Below are 15,451 nucleotides of genomic sequence, written 5' to 3'. Positions count from 1 at the left end.
TATACTGATATCCCCTCCCTCTTGCGTCTCCCTCCCACCCTCCCCATCCCACCCCTCTAATGGTCACAAAGCACCGAACTGATCTCCATGTGCTACGCAGCTGCTTCCCACTAGCTGTCTATCTTACCTTTGGTAGTGCATATATGTCCATGCCACTCCCTCACTTCGTCCCACTTTCCCTCCCCCCTCCTCGTGTCCTTAAGTCCATTCTGTACGTCTGCGTCTTTATTCCTGTCCTGCCCCTGGGTTCTTCATAACCATTTTTTTTAGATTCCATATATATGTGTTAGCATACGGTATGTGTTTTTCTCTTTCTGACTTACTTCACTCTGTATGACAGGCTCTAAGTCCATCCACCTCACTACAAATAACTCAATTTCGTTTCTTTTTATGGCTGAGTAATATTCCATTGTATATATGTGCCACACCTTCTTTATCCATTTATCTGTCGATGGACACTTAGGTTGCTTCCATGTCCTGGCTATTGTAAATAGAGCAGCAGTGAACATTGTGGTACATGACTCTTTTTGAATTATGGTTTTCTCAGGGTATATGCCCAGTAGTGGGATTGTTGGGTCGTATGGTAGTTCTATTTTTAGTTTTTTAAGGAACCTCCATACTGTTCTCCATAGTGGCTGTATCAATTTACATTCCCACCAACAGTGCAAGAGGGTTCCCTTTTCTCCACACCCTCTCCAGCATTTATTGTTTGTAGATTTTTTGATGATGGCCATTCAGAATGGTCATCATCAAAAAATCTACAAACAATAAATGCTTGGTTATGTTAATCGCTTGATGTTTGGGTTCCACGTAAGTTAAGCGAAAAAAGCCTTGACCATAATTCCAAATGAGATTCTCTAGTGAAACGTAACAAAAACGTTCTGTTTTTAAAACAAATTGTGACGAGAGATGAAAAGTGGATACTGTACAACAATGTGGAATGGAAGAGATCGTGGGGTAAGTGAAATGAACCACCACCAACCAAACCAAAGGCCGGTCTTCATCCAAAGAAGGTGATGTTGTGTATATGGTGGGATTGGAAGCGAGTCCTCTATTATGAGCTCCTTCCGGAAAACCAAACGATTAATTCCAACAAGTACTGTTCCCAATTAAACCAACTGAAAGCAGCACTTGACGAAAAGTGTCCAGAATTAGTCAACAGAAAATGCATAATCTTCCATCAGGATAACGCAAGACCGCATGTTTCTTTGATGGCCAGGCAAAAAACTGTTACAGCTCGGCTGGGAAGGTCTGATTCATCTGCCGTATTCACCAGACATTGCACCTTCGGATTTCCATTTATTTCGTCTTTACAAAATTCTCTTAATGGAAAAAAGTTCAATTACCTGGAAGGCCGTAAAAGGCACCTGGAACAGTTCTTTGCTCAAAAAGATAAAAAGCTTTGGGAAGGTGGAATTATGAAGTTGTCTGGAAAGTGGCAGAGGTAGTGGAACAAAATGGTGAATACGTTGCTGAATAAAGTTCTTGGTGAAAATGAAAAATGTGTCTTTTATTTTTACTTTAAAACTGAAGGAACTTTTTGGCCAACCTAATAATAACAACTCATGGAGTTGATATGAGAACTAAATGAAGTCATGCAAATAAAGTAATTCTAAGAGAGTTTGACTCAAGTAAGTAGTCAATAACTGTTAGCCATTATTATGGTTATTACGTGTCCCCCTAGATTGAGGACCTTCAGAACAAGGACCACATGTTATTTTCTTTTCTGGGTGGAATTCTCAGAGCTGGATTTATTTATTTATTTATTTTACATCTTTATTGGAGTATAATTGCTTTACAATGGTGTGTTAGTTTCTGCTGTATAACAAAGTGAATCAGCTACACATATACATATATCCCCATATCCCCTCCCTCTTGAGCCTCTGTCCCACCCTCCCTATCCCACCCCTCTAGGTGGTCACAGAGCACCGAGCTGATCTCCCTGTGCTATGCAGCAGCTTCCCACTAACCATCCATTTTACATCTGGTCGTGTATATATGTCAGTGCTACTCTCTCACTTCGTCCCAGCTTCCCCTTCCCTCCCTGTGTCCTCAAGTCCGTTCTCTACGTCTGTGTCTTTATTCCTGCCCTGCCACTAGGTTTATCAGTGCCATTTTTTTAGATTCCATATATGTGTGTTAGCATATGGTATTTGTCTTTCTCTTTCTGACTTACTTCACTCTGTATGACAGACTCTAGGTCCATCCACCTCATTACAAATAACTCAATTTCATTCCTTTGTATGGCTGAGTAATATTCCATTGTATATATGTGCCACATCTTCTTTACCCATTCATCTGTTGATGGATGCTTAGGTTGCTTCCATGTCCTGGCTACTGTAAACAGTGCTGCAGTGAACACTGTGGTACATGCATCTTTTTGAATTATGGTTTTCTCAGAGTTGGATTTAAATCCTACCTTTGCCATTTATTGGCTTTGGACTTCCCTGGATTATTTTGAGGATTTAGTGATCCATTGCTTTTTAAAGCATGTAGTAGGAATGCCAGCTCAAGGCAAGCATTCAAAAATATTAATTGTTATAATTATCAGCTTGCTAAACCCAGAGTTTGACACTTAAGATATGCTGAATTGTTTGATGAATGAATGAGTGAAGTAACTGGTGAGAATGATCGACACTACTCCAGCAGCTGATATCAATTATCATTATCAACTAGTGATATCAAAAATTAAATTTCTTCATTTGCCACCCCATGCCTCTAAGCTTTAGAAAGCCAGTTCTAACCCAAGATACTTGTTTGTGTTGCTCTGTTTTATTAACATCCAGTCATTTGGAAGGATCTCCACGGAATAGACTGAAAAGTTCTAAGAACAAGTTGTTTTGCACAATGATACTTCAATAGCCAGTGGGGGTTATGAGCTGCAGTTATTGCCAACTGAAGAATATGTGGAAATTCCCTAAAGGCGGCAGATAAATCAATGTAATAACTCTTACCTAATGAACAACTGCTATAGGATTGAATGTATAGTCAACTTCTGTGCCCCAACTCTGCATAAAAAAGGGCTTATTTTGCCATTTACTCATGGGTGTATGCATGTGAAATTTGACAGGAAACAAACAGCACTGTTTGATACAATTTAAACTATTGTACACAAATCTTAAAACCTAAAGTGTAGAGGAAAAACTTCACTGTATCAGTTTCCTCGAGTACTGCATATTTTCCTTAGAGTTTAAAAAGCCTAAAACTGTGTCTTAAACAATAGTTATTTATATTTACCATAGTATTGTTGCCTTTTTTCCTCTGAAAGCATTATAAAATCTATGTTCATCTGCCTATGACAGCATTTTAGAATGAAGCAGATGGAGTACTAAATAGACACCTCTGCATGACACCTCATAGCCCATGGGTCCTAAGTGCATTCACCAATTGATTTCACAACCTCCTACAAAGTGAATACAATTATATTCCCTTTAAAGGTGAAGAAACTGAAATTCACACCTTATAAGTAGTGGCTCTGGGATTTGACCCCGGGCTAATACACCTCCAAAATCTATGATTATACCATCTTTCAGTTATGCTTTCGGTTAGCTAAGATTGTGGGTGACTGATCCTAAATGCTGCCCCCCATGAGCCTGTGCTAAAATTTTTGAATTCAGCTAGAAGTGTGCTGGAAAGTTCTGTTCAAGCTCACACCGACCTTTGTGCGGCTAGTGATCCATCTCTGGTGAACGCTTGGTCGTGTGAAAGAGGTTACAAGGTAGTTAAAAAGCCTGGAAGGAATTTCAACCAATGGAGGATGGAAACCAATGGAGACATTCTCCAGCTCCCCATATTTTAGCTTGTGACAGATCAAAGAAGGCCACAAATAACTTTTGCTTCTCCCATCAACAGGTGGAATCTATTTCCCTTGCCCTTGAATCTGGGCTGGCCCTGTGACTCATGCTGACCAAATACCATGAGATTACCATGCAGTGAGGAAACCCACGCCATCCTCTTAGAGAGAGGGGCCACATGGAGGATCACCAATGCACCAGACATATAAGTGAAGACATCCTGAACTTTCCAGGCCTCCCAGACACCAGCTAAAAGCATCCAAATGAGTGAATCCAGTTGATGCCATGTGGAGCAGAACTGCCCAGCTGAGCCCTGATCTAATTCCTGACTGACAGAATCATGCCACTAAGTTTGGGGGTTGTTTGCTATATAGCAGTAGATAATGGAAACATGGGTAGAAGATCCTCAGAGGCATTCTATGTGTTTCCCAGTGGTCCTGGTGGAAACTTGGTCATTCCTTTGTCCACAGATGTGAATTTTATGACACAAATTTATAATGGCGTTTCGTTCTTCTTCATTCCTGCTTCCCGGATCACCTCCCAAATAAACTGCACTCACCCAGGCCCCTCCTTTGGAGGAGGAAGTGTCCTCAAACTAAGACACAGAGCTTGTGCCCTTCCTACAAGTTTTTCATGAAATTTTAAAAGCTTTTATTTTCATAAACATAATTTATCCATACCGTTCCAATTATATATGATAACATCCAACCAATCATTTTTATTTCTAAAGCAAGATGTTATCATGAATTTAAAAGTTTATGAATAGACATACAGTCAGAAAAATTACACTAATAGATTGTGGTCTAAAACTGCAGAAGTCATTCCGAATAAAAGAAAAAAATTAATCTTTCTGCACTGTAAAAATATTGCATAGAAACAATTAATGACTCAAAGGGAATCTTTGTAGGTATGCTAAGTTAATTTTCTTCTTGACCATTCAACTTTCTTATTCAGTGAACTTTTAAAAAAATAATTTTACTTTTTAAGAATGGTTTTAGATTCAAATCAACATTTACATAAGCTATGTCTTCCATATCTTTATATAAGTTAGAAATGATACCTTATGGGGACAGTAAAATACATAGCATAATTTTAGACATTTCCTATAAAAGGGATATTTCTAGATGAGGAAAGGCAAATTAGACAATTGTGACCCATTGACTCTTCTGCATCTAGCTCCCATCCCTCTCCCCCAGGGAGAACCAGAACTCCGAATAATACTGCAAAGAGAGATAAACTATTTCACTTTCTAAAAAAACTTGTAACTCTGAATAACCCATTTCAATTAAAAGAACCCCGAACAAGAACCTAAATATCTGATCGTTTGCATAACACTTTACTGATCTTTAACAGTGCACTTTCAGTTATACAGGAAAAAGTAATTTATTTCCAATTTAATCATAAATTAAAAGATTAAAATATTGCCATTGCAGCAGAACGGCAATATATTTGCTGAGTTCATGACTCAGAGCTTCTGAAGCTGGTCTGAGACTCATATCACACTCCTTGACCTTCAAGCCTGCTTACCATCTCCATATCGCCTTTCACGGTTATTTTCTTGGCATTTTGACAAACACGTTCTGACAACACCGTTTTTTGACAATATATTACCGTGAGAAGCCAGATTCAACGTGCCTCTTTGGGGGCTTGCAGAAAGACCCAGAGCCATCCTCTGTGATACGATATGAAAACTGCACCTGTCTTTGAGCTCTCTTATAAATCATCAGAGGAAGAAACCTGACTCATTGGGTCAGCGGCAAGAACCTAGAGACAGAAAGCTCTAATCCTGGATTTCTCTAAGTAGTTTGCAAGATAACTTCGGGTCCATAGTTGAAATTTCGTTTAAACTGTTCCTCAATTCTGGTTTAATATATTCATAATTTTTCTCTGCCAAAGAGAAAATATGACCAAACTTTGTGTGGACGCTCAGAATGAAAGCTAAGCTAACCCATACTTCCTTACTGACAATAATAATGCAATATTGGTAATTATCTGTATGACAGGAGAGGCAGAATTCGTTTGTAGCATGATAAAAGTCCCAGGGAGGCTTGTTTTGAACACAATTCCAGGAAGAATTTCCATGTCCATTATTATCTAAAGGCAGAAATGTGAAGGTCTCCATTGCGGGGCGGGGGGCAGTGCTGGGCATAAACTGGGGATGTCGTAGGTAGGATTTAAGTATCGCAGGGATGTCTGGACTAGAGAGAAGACCTTTAAGGACTTTTCCATCCCAATATTCTGTTTTGTTCATAGAATGCTGAAGTCAGACTAGAAGTGAAATGGGAGTTATGGTTAGATTTTGAGCAAAAAAAAAGCATCTGAGTGTAGATGGCATTGTTTCAATTTAGTGATGCTGCCTTGTTACCCTGAAAAGATGTTGATGAGATTAGCCGTGAACAACAGTCAGCTTGATCTCACAAGACAGTGGTAGTATAAGGAAGTGAGAAGAAAACCCGGCTTGAAGTGAGAAACCGCACTGCCATTTGCCAGCTAGAGAACCAGGGCTGGACTGGGAGCTATCCAGTTCCCAACAGGCTAAGGATTCTCCAAACAAAAAGTGTCTGATGCAATGAAGTTACTGTGACGAGTGTGTGGGAATGAAGGTTACCCCCTGGCTTGTTGGCATGTCTTGTGTTACACCAAATCCACAATGCAAGTCTGGTAAATTCCTGTGTTCCAAGTCACTAGTCCAAATGCCTGGGGTGACAGCCTGCTGTTGCTCCAATGCCTACCATGAAAAGTATACCTTACTTAACAGCTTGCAAAATAAATTTTCAATTGCCTTCTGCTGTTGTCCAAATCAGCCAGGTCTATTCATTCACTTGATCACCTAAGCCCTCTTTGAGTGCCTCGGTGGAAAGACCAAGGTTCCTGGCACACAGAGTAGGTGCAGAATAAATATTTTTGACTAATACTTTAATCCAAGTCCTACTTTTGTAGCTTCCTAGCTGTATGACCTGGACACATCTTCCATTTTATTTAACTTTTACTCTGCTTAGTATCTTTTATTACGTCCTATGTGCTGGGCACTTTCCAAGTAATCAGGTCATGAGGTCCTCACAAAACTCTTTAAGGTAAGGACTTTAATTATCCCCATTTGACAGATGAGGAAACTGAGGCAGAAAGATGCTTTGTAATCTGTTCAAGGTCACAGAGCAGAGCCTGGATTTGAATCTGGATCAGAGTCCAGCTCTAACTCATTCACTTCATTTCTTCTCCAACTAAGTCTGGCTGCCTCTTAATCAGAGTCTCAGTGTCCTTACCTGCAAAATGAAGGATGATACTATCACCCCGCAGAGTTGTTGTAATAACAAAAAACTGCTGAGCATTCTACAAATACTAATTGTTATTTCGCTTATCATTATTATCATCACCTATCAACTGAAATAAGTGGGCAAGGAATCAATCGGAAGTTCCAATATAAGCAGAATGCTACTTTGTTCAAAAGCCAGAAAACCTGGTGGCCCAGTTCAGGATTTCCATGGACCAAATTATTAACTAGAGTAGAGGCCTTGTTATAATAAACCCCAATGCAACATGCCTACTGTCACCTAAGGTTTATCTTTCCCCTTCCCCATCCACTTTTGGGTCTCAGTACCAGCTTGCCTAACTGTTTCTCAACCCCTGAGAGATGAGGTTATTGGCAATGCAAGCTGAGAATTGAACTGATGCTTATTCACACTTCAGATCCTAAAGGTAGTATTAATTCACCTGTTTCCATGAGTGTCCAGGTATACAGAAGCAAAAACACATTATTTTCCTTGATCCATGGGTCATCCACCTCAATTCATTTCCAATTTCTTCAAAGACATTCTAAGCTCAGCCTTCTCCTCTTGGGTCTATCAGCACATGACTTGATGGGTAGTTTCTCAAGTTGCTTTTAGTTCTCATGGCTCCTGAAAATCTTTGGCTATTTAATAGCTCTGGTGTGATATGGCCAGGCAATTTTTCAAGATTGTAAGTACTTTTTAAAGTCTCTGCCTATTCTGAAAAACAATCTCTTTAATAGCTTCTCTGCACTTGCTTCCAAAGCACAATAATCAGGACACAGAATATCCACGGTAACCAGTCTCAGAAAATCCCAGGCTGGCTGTTCTCTCCTCCATTGAATCTGCCAGAGTCACTACTACCTCCTTGTTGCATCTTCAAGGACAGCATTTAATATACATTAGGCCTGGGCCTACAACATAGCTCTGCTCATCTACATTTATGTTTATGTTTTACTGAAAAGATGATGTAGCAACAATATTGACATATTTTCTAAAAGTCATAAACAGTGTTCTTTTTAAATTGATATTAAAATTCACATACCAGGCTTCCCTGGTGGCACAGTGGTTAAGAATCTTCCTGCCAATGCAGGGAACACGGGTTCAAGCCCTGGTCCGGGAAGATCCCACATGCCGTGGAGCAACTAAGCCCATGCGCCACAACTACTGAGCCTGTGCTCTAGGGCCCGCAAGCCACAACTTCTGAAGCCCACGTGCTGAGAGCCCATGCTCCGCAACAAGAGAAGCCATCGCAATGAGAAGCCCACACACTCCAGCGAAGAGTAACCCCCGCTCGCCACAATTAGAGAAACCCTGTGCGCAGCAACGAAGACCCAATGCAGCCAAAAATAAACTAATTAATTAATTAATTTTAAAAAATTCACATACCATAAAATTTGCCCTTTTAAAGTGTACACGTGAGAGGTTTTTAGTATATTCCCCAGGCTATGCAACCATCACAGCTACCTAGTTCCAGAACATTTTCATCCCCCCAAAAAGAAACCAGGTATCCATTAGCAGTCACTTGTCATCACTCTCTACTGCCATCCTCTGGCAACCACTAATCTATTCTCTGTCTCTATAGATTTGCCTAATCTGGACATGTCATATGAATAGAATCATACAATATATGGCCCTGTGTAACAAGCTTCTTTCACTTAGCATAATGTTTTCAAGGTTTATCCATGTTGCAGCATGGATTAGTACTCCAGTCCTTCTTATTGCTGAATAATCTTGCATTGCATAGGTATACCACATTTTGTTTACCCATTCATCTGTTGATAGACATTTGGTTGTTTCCACCATTTTGGCCATTATGAATAATGCTATGAACATTCACTTACAAGTCTTCGTGTACACATGTATTTTCAGTTCTCTTGGGTAGATACCTAAAGGTGGAATTGCTGGGTAATATGGTCAATGTTTAACTTTTTGAGAAACTGCCAAACTATTTTTCAAAACTGCTGCACCATTTTACATTCTCACCAGCAGTGTATAAGAGTTTCAATTTCTCCACATCCTTGGCAACACTTGTTATTATCTGTCTTTTTTATTATAGCCATATATATGCTATGGTATAGCCATATGAAGTGGTATCTCATTGTGGTTTTGATTTGTATTTCCCTGGTAGCTAATGACAACATCATTATTTACTAGGTAACACAATAACTAATTCTATTTTTTCACACATTACATTCCATTTTTTGCCATGTTGTAACATAGTTGCAATTACAGTCTCAGTCTCTCGATCATAAGCAATGGCCCAGAGAGGATGCAGTAAAACTTAGACCAAGACATCATGCCCCTTACAGAAAGGGGAGCAAAGGTAAGAATGACTTTTGTCTTCCTGTCTGCAAAAATTAAAAATAAAACATCTGAAACAATCAGGGCATTGTTGCATAAATTCCTGTTCGTCCCCTAATGCAGATTTTAATAAAACAGAACTAATTTAATCTACGTGTGTTAACCTGCTCTGTGAATGTAGAAAGTTACAGAAAATTGTAACCTTCTTTTGACAAACTAAAAGAATACCTACTCAGGAAAAAAATTTTAAAAGACATCATGCCCCAAAGGTGTAGCCCCAGGATTTGGAAAACCACTGTCAGAACACAGATTCCCTCAGTCATCGAATGGAGTCTGATATAAAACACTTTCCCTTATGCAGACACCAGATTAGAAAAATCAGAATCTAGCTATGGAAAGCTGAGCTCACATTTGCGTAAATCATGAATATGTCATGACATGTATGATAGTCAAAACATTTCTTTGAATGTGATATCTGGTTGAGCCATAAAGTATGGTGGAGTTTTCTCAGATAGATACGGGACCAGGTGATCAAAAGCAGAATGAGAAGAGAAAAAAATCCCTGCAGAGAACCTTTATGTTACATCATAAAATCCTGAGCTGTATCATGAAGCCCAAGGCCCAGTCACACTTATTCTTTGCCATCGTCCTGCTCCTATAGGTGTTTCCAGTTGGATTTCTCTAAGTTCTTGAAGCATACTACGCCCCTCTTAACTACAGGCCATTCTTCCTACCACCTCCCTTCTTTTTGTTTGGCAAAGGTCTCCTTACCCACTGGCTTCAGCTGAGACATCCCAGACCTCCTTAGTCCTTGTATCAGCTTCCTATGGCAGCTGTGACGAGCTATCACAAACATCATGGCCTAAAACAACACTCACTTATCCTGTTACAGTCCTGGAGATCAGAAGTCTCACTGGGCTACGATCAAGATGTCGACAGAGCTGCTGTCCTTCTGTAGATTCTAGGGGGGAATCTGTTGCCTTGCCTTTGCTAGCTTCTAGAGGCTGCCCTAATCCTTGGGTCGCGGCTCCTTCCTCCATTTTCAAAGCCAACAGTGTAGCATCTTCAAAATCAATCTCTGTGCGTGTGGTTCTGTCTCTCTCTGTCTCTCTCTCTCTGTCTCCCTCTGTCTGTCTCTCTCTCTCTCTCTCCATCTGTCTGTCTGTCTCTCTCTCTGGCTGATTCTGTCCTCATATCTTCTCTAACTCTGAACTTCCTGCCTCTTTCTTATAAGGATCCTTGTGATTACATTAGACTCACCCAGATAATCCAGGATCATCTCCCCATCTCAAGATCCTGAACTTAATCATATCTGCAAAGTCTCTTTTGCCATATAAGGTAACATATCCGTGGGTTCTGGGAATCAGGACAAGGACATCCTTGGGGGGGGGCCATTATTCTGTACCACAGTCCTCCTGTCATAGTGCCACAGCATTCTGAGGAAGTGCAGGAATTTATTTACTGGAAAGTGTTGCTTTCACAAACGGGTAAGCACCTTGTGGGGCCGTGCCTGTTTACTCTGCATACATTCCCCAGTGTCTACTGCATAGCCAGCATTTGATAAATATTTGATGACAACCTGGCTGAGTGGCCAGTTTGGTTCTGTTGGACGAGAATTCCTACGGAAAGGGGAGGAGGTCAGCTAAGATTATAGCGTGAAAGGCTTTGAAATGACTGGCTAAGCAGTTTGGATTTCATTCTGTACACACTGAGTCCCAGCAAAGGTTTTTACTCAGGGAGTTAACATGATCACAATTGTGTCTTTGGAGTAGAAAGCCCATAAGCCAGATGGGAAGAGGGGAAACTGAAGGCAGGGTGACCAAGCAGAAGGCCACAGCAAATGAGGACCCAAACTAGGCAGTGGCAACGAGAAGGAACAGCTGGAGAGAGATGTAAGAACTTGGACACATTCCTCTTCAAATCCTTTCTAGAACGGAGCGAATGAGAAGTAAACACAACAGGATTTGATAACTTATTGGAGACGACAGGAGAAAAAAAAAAAAAGAGGGGGAAAAGTGAAGACATTCTGGCCTGGTAAAACTAAGCCGGCCTAAGAATGGTGACACCAACCAGAAATAAGGAATACGGAAAATGGAATGTGCTCAGAGGAAAGGGGCACTGATTCGTTCTGCCTCAGTCGTGTAGACTAGGAGGAGCCCAGTGTGCATCGTGAGCAGATGTCTTGCAAGAAATCAGAAATAGATGTTAGGAGCTCCAGCACACAGAGTTACGAGTGTCCCCAAGAGGGATGACAGCTGAAGTCGCAAAAGGGAACCAGATCATCAAGGGAGAATTATCTGAAGGAAAAGCACAGAACTGTAGCGATGCATGGACGACAAGCACAGAAACAGAAGAGCAGGAAGAGACATTACAGACTGAGAAGCAGGCAACGGGGAGGGAGCTGACACTGTTCTGTGAGTGCTGGGGAAAGGGGTGGGGACGGTGCAGAACAGTGCTGTCGGTTCCACCCTGAAGTCCAGCCAAAGGGGGTCTAAGAAAGCCCTGGGATTTGGGCAGCTTTGAGAAAATTGTTTCGGTAAGTAATGGGGATGGAAAAAAGATTGCCAAGGTTCTAGATGTTCATGGTCGCTTACTTTTGCCAGAGGTTTTGCAGTTAATATTGAGAGTCAAGGAGGATTTCAGGGTTGGTTCTGCCCTCATCTTGTTGTCTGAGTTTGGACTTAACCCTTTCAGTCCCTGTCTTTAACTGTAAAGTAAGGAGGTTGCAACTAGATGCTACCTGAGGTCCTTTAAGAGTCTAAATTTGCTCATGCCAACCCTCAAATCCCAAAATCCTGGTGGAAGCTCAATTCAGTCTGACAAGAAGTTGTCTTCATAGTATTCTCTATTTAAGCTAAAAATTACCTTAGAGATTAATCTCCAAAATTTACAAGCAGCCCATGCAGCTCAATATCAAAAAAACAAACAACCCAATCCAAAAATGGGCAGAAGACCTAAATAGACATTTCTCCAAAGAAGATATACGGATTGCCAACAAACACATGAAAGAATGCTCAACATCATTAATCATTAGAGAAATGCAAATCAAAACTACAATGATATATCACCTCACACCCGTCAGAATGGCCATCATCAAAAGATCTAGAAACAATAAATGCTGGAGAGGGTGTGGAGAAAACGGAACCCTCTTGCACTGCTGGTGGGAATGTAAATTGATACAGCCACTATGGAGAACAGTATGGAGGTTCCTTAAAAAACTACAAACAGAACTCCCATACGACCCAGCAATCCCACTACTGAGCATATACCCTGAGAAAACCATAATTCAAAAAGACTCATGTGGGCCTCCCTGGTGGCGCAGTGGTTGAGAGTCCGCCTGCCGATGCAGGGGATACGGGTTCGTGCCCCGGTCTGGGAGGATCCCATATGCCGCGGAGCGGCTGGGCCCGTGAGCCATGGCCGCTGGGCCTGCGCATCCGGAGCCTGTGCTCCGCAACGGGAGAGGCCCCAACAGTGAGAGGCCCACATACCGGAAAAAAAAAAAAAAAAAAAAAAGACTCATGCACCACAATGTTCATTGCAGCTCTATTTACAATTGCCAGGACATGGAAGCAACCTAAGTGTCCATCGACAGATGAATGGATAAAGAAGATGTGGCACATATATACAATGGAATATTACTCAGCCATAAAAAGAAATGAAATTGAGCTATTTGTAATGAGGTGGATAGACCTAGAGTCTGACATACAGAGTGAGGTAAGTCAGAAAGAGAAAAACAAGTACTGTATGCTAACACATATATATGGAATCTAAAAAAAAAAAGGTTCTGAAGAACCCAGGGGCAGGACGGGAATAAAGATGCAGACCTACTAGAGAACGGACTTGAGGATATGGGGAGGGGGAAGGGTAAGCTGGGACAAAGTGAGAGAGTGGCATGGACATATATATATACACTACCAAACGTAAAATAGATAGCTAGTGGGAAGCAGCCACACAGCACAGGGAGATCAGCTCAGTGCTTTGTGACCACCTAGAGGGGTGGGATAGGGAGGGTGGGAGGGAGGGAGATGCAAGAGGGAAGAGATATGGGGATATATGTATATGTATAGCTGATTCACTTTGTTATAAAGCAGAAACTAACACACCATTGTAAAGCAATTATACTCCAATAAAGATGCTTAAAAAAAGTTTTTTAGTAAAAATAAAAATTACCTTAGAAATGAAATGAAGTGTAGCAGAGAAATACTCCAAGAGAAAGCATATGAAAACTGAATAACTATTTTCCTAAGTTATAAATTCTTAGGCCATTATACTGATTACAGACATAATTCCTTGTAAAATGTCCTTTGTCAATTTCCTGTTTGAAGCCATCTTACTCTAATTACTTCCTCTTTGGTGACATGGGTGAGCTTCTATTTTTAATCACAATATTCCTCTCTGTCCATGTTTTAAATTTTAATTCCAGTTTCTGTCATTACATATTTACAATTCAATTCTTTCTTACACATATATTGAGACACCCCATACTTTTTTCCTATCCTCAATACCTTTCAAAAAGGTATTTTTTCCAATTCAAAGTCTTGGTTGACATATACCAGGAAAAAAGAAAAAACGACAGAGTAAAGCCAGAAACATGAGAGCAAATGGTACCAGAAAGCAAAACCTAGAATTCAGTTTCTTGTATAAAGTAAGAAATTATATAGCGTTTCTCAACCTCGGTGCTGTTGAAAATCTGAGCAGGATAATTATTTGTTGTGGCGGCCTGTCCCGTGCACTGCAGAACGATTAGCAGTATCCCTGGCCTCTATCCATCAGATGCTGGTAGCACACACCCCCTGCCTCAACTCTGGCAATCGTAAACACCAACAGGTATTGCCAAATGTGTCCAGGCTGCAAACTCACCCCTTGGTTGAAAACCAGTGGTCTATAGACACCAACCTATTCGAAGTAGTTCAACAGTGCAAGAAAACAATTTGCTAAAGTGGAAAAGTAAGAAATACAGAAGTATTATGTTTCTATGGCAACTCCCATTTGTTTGCAGGATGCTTGGCATGGTTTCCCCATGCCTACCTCCTCTGAGTATCTGTCCTCCTGCTTGTTTCACGTTACTGATGCATGGCCCCCACAGACACTAGAGTGATGTCTCTAAAACACATATCCAATCTTGTTACACACTCAGGCTTAAAAATCACCAATTTACCCCATTCTCCACCGCAGGGTTTCTCAGCCTGGGCACTATTGACATTGAGGGCCAGATAATTCTTTGTTGTGGGCGCTGTCCTGTGCCTAGTAGAGTGTTTAGCAGCATCCCTGGATTCTCCCCCACTAGATGCCACTAGCACCTCCCCTGTTAGTAGGCAGAATAATGTCCCACCAAAGATATCCACGTCCTAATCTCTGGAACCTGTGAATATGTTAGCTTACACGGCAAGGGGGAATTAAGGCTGCAGGTAGAATTAAAGGTTGCTAATCAACTGACCTTAAAAGAATGAGATTGCACAGGGAGATCAGCTCGCTGCTTTGTGACCACCTAGAGGGGTGGGATAGGGAGGGTGGGAGGGAGGGAGACGCAAGAGGGAGGAGATATGGGGACATACGTATATGTATAACTGATTCACTTTGTTATACAGCAGAAACTAACACGCCGTTGTCGAGCAATTATACTCCAATAAAGATGTTTTTAGAAAATGAGATTATCCAGGTGAGTTCTATGTAATCACAAGCACCCTTAAGAGAGTCTGAGAAAGAAATGACTGGAAGAAGAGTCAAAGAGATGCAACATGGCTGGCGTTGAAGATGGAGGAAGGGGGACACTGGAAAAGCAAAGGAAACAGACGCTAGCGCCTTCAGAAGGAACACAGCTCCGCCAACACCTTGACTTCAGCCCAAGGAGACCTATTTCAGACTTCTGACCTCCACAAGTATAAGACAATAAATTTGTGTTGCTCAAACCCATATGTTTGGGGTAATTTGTTACAGCTGCAAAATGAAGGTAATACATCACCACTCCCAGTTGTGACAACCAAAACTGTCTTTGGACATTGCTAAATGTCCCCTGGGAACAAAACTGTCTCCAGGTTGAGAACCACTGCTCTACAAAACGGGGTCCAAACTCCTGAGACATGC

The 15,451-nt window shown here is 41.2% G+C and overlaps 1 protein-coding gene across 1 annotated transcript in view; it reads right to left on the bottom strand.

The window, feature by feature from the left end:
* Positions 1-15,451, bottom strand: part of ARHGAP6 (Rho GTPase activating protein 6) — a 490,717-nt gene that overhangs the window by 470,793 nt on the left and 4,473 nt on the right. The window lies entirely within an intron of this gene.

The sequence above is a fragment of the Mesoplodon densirostris genome, chromosome X (assembly GCF_025265405.1).
Source record: "Mesoplodon densirostris isolate mMesDen1 chromosome X, mMesDen1 primary haplotype, whole genome shotgun sequence".
Lineage (NCBI taxonomy): Eukaryota > Metazoa > Chordata > Mammalia > Artiodactyla > Ziphiidae > Mesoplodon > Mesoplodon densirostris.
The sequence above is the reverse complement of the archived record's forward strand: the minus strand, read 5'-3'. Positions and strand labels throughout refer to the sequence as shown.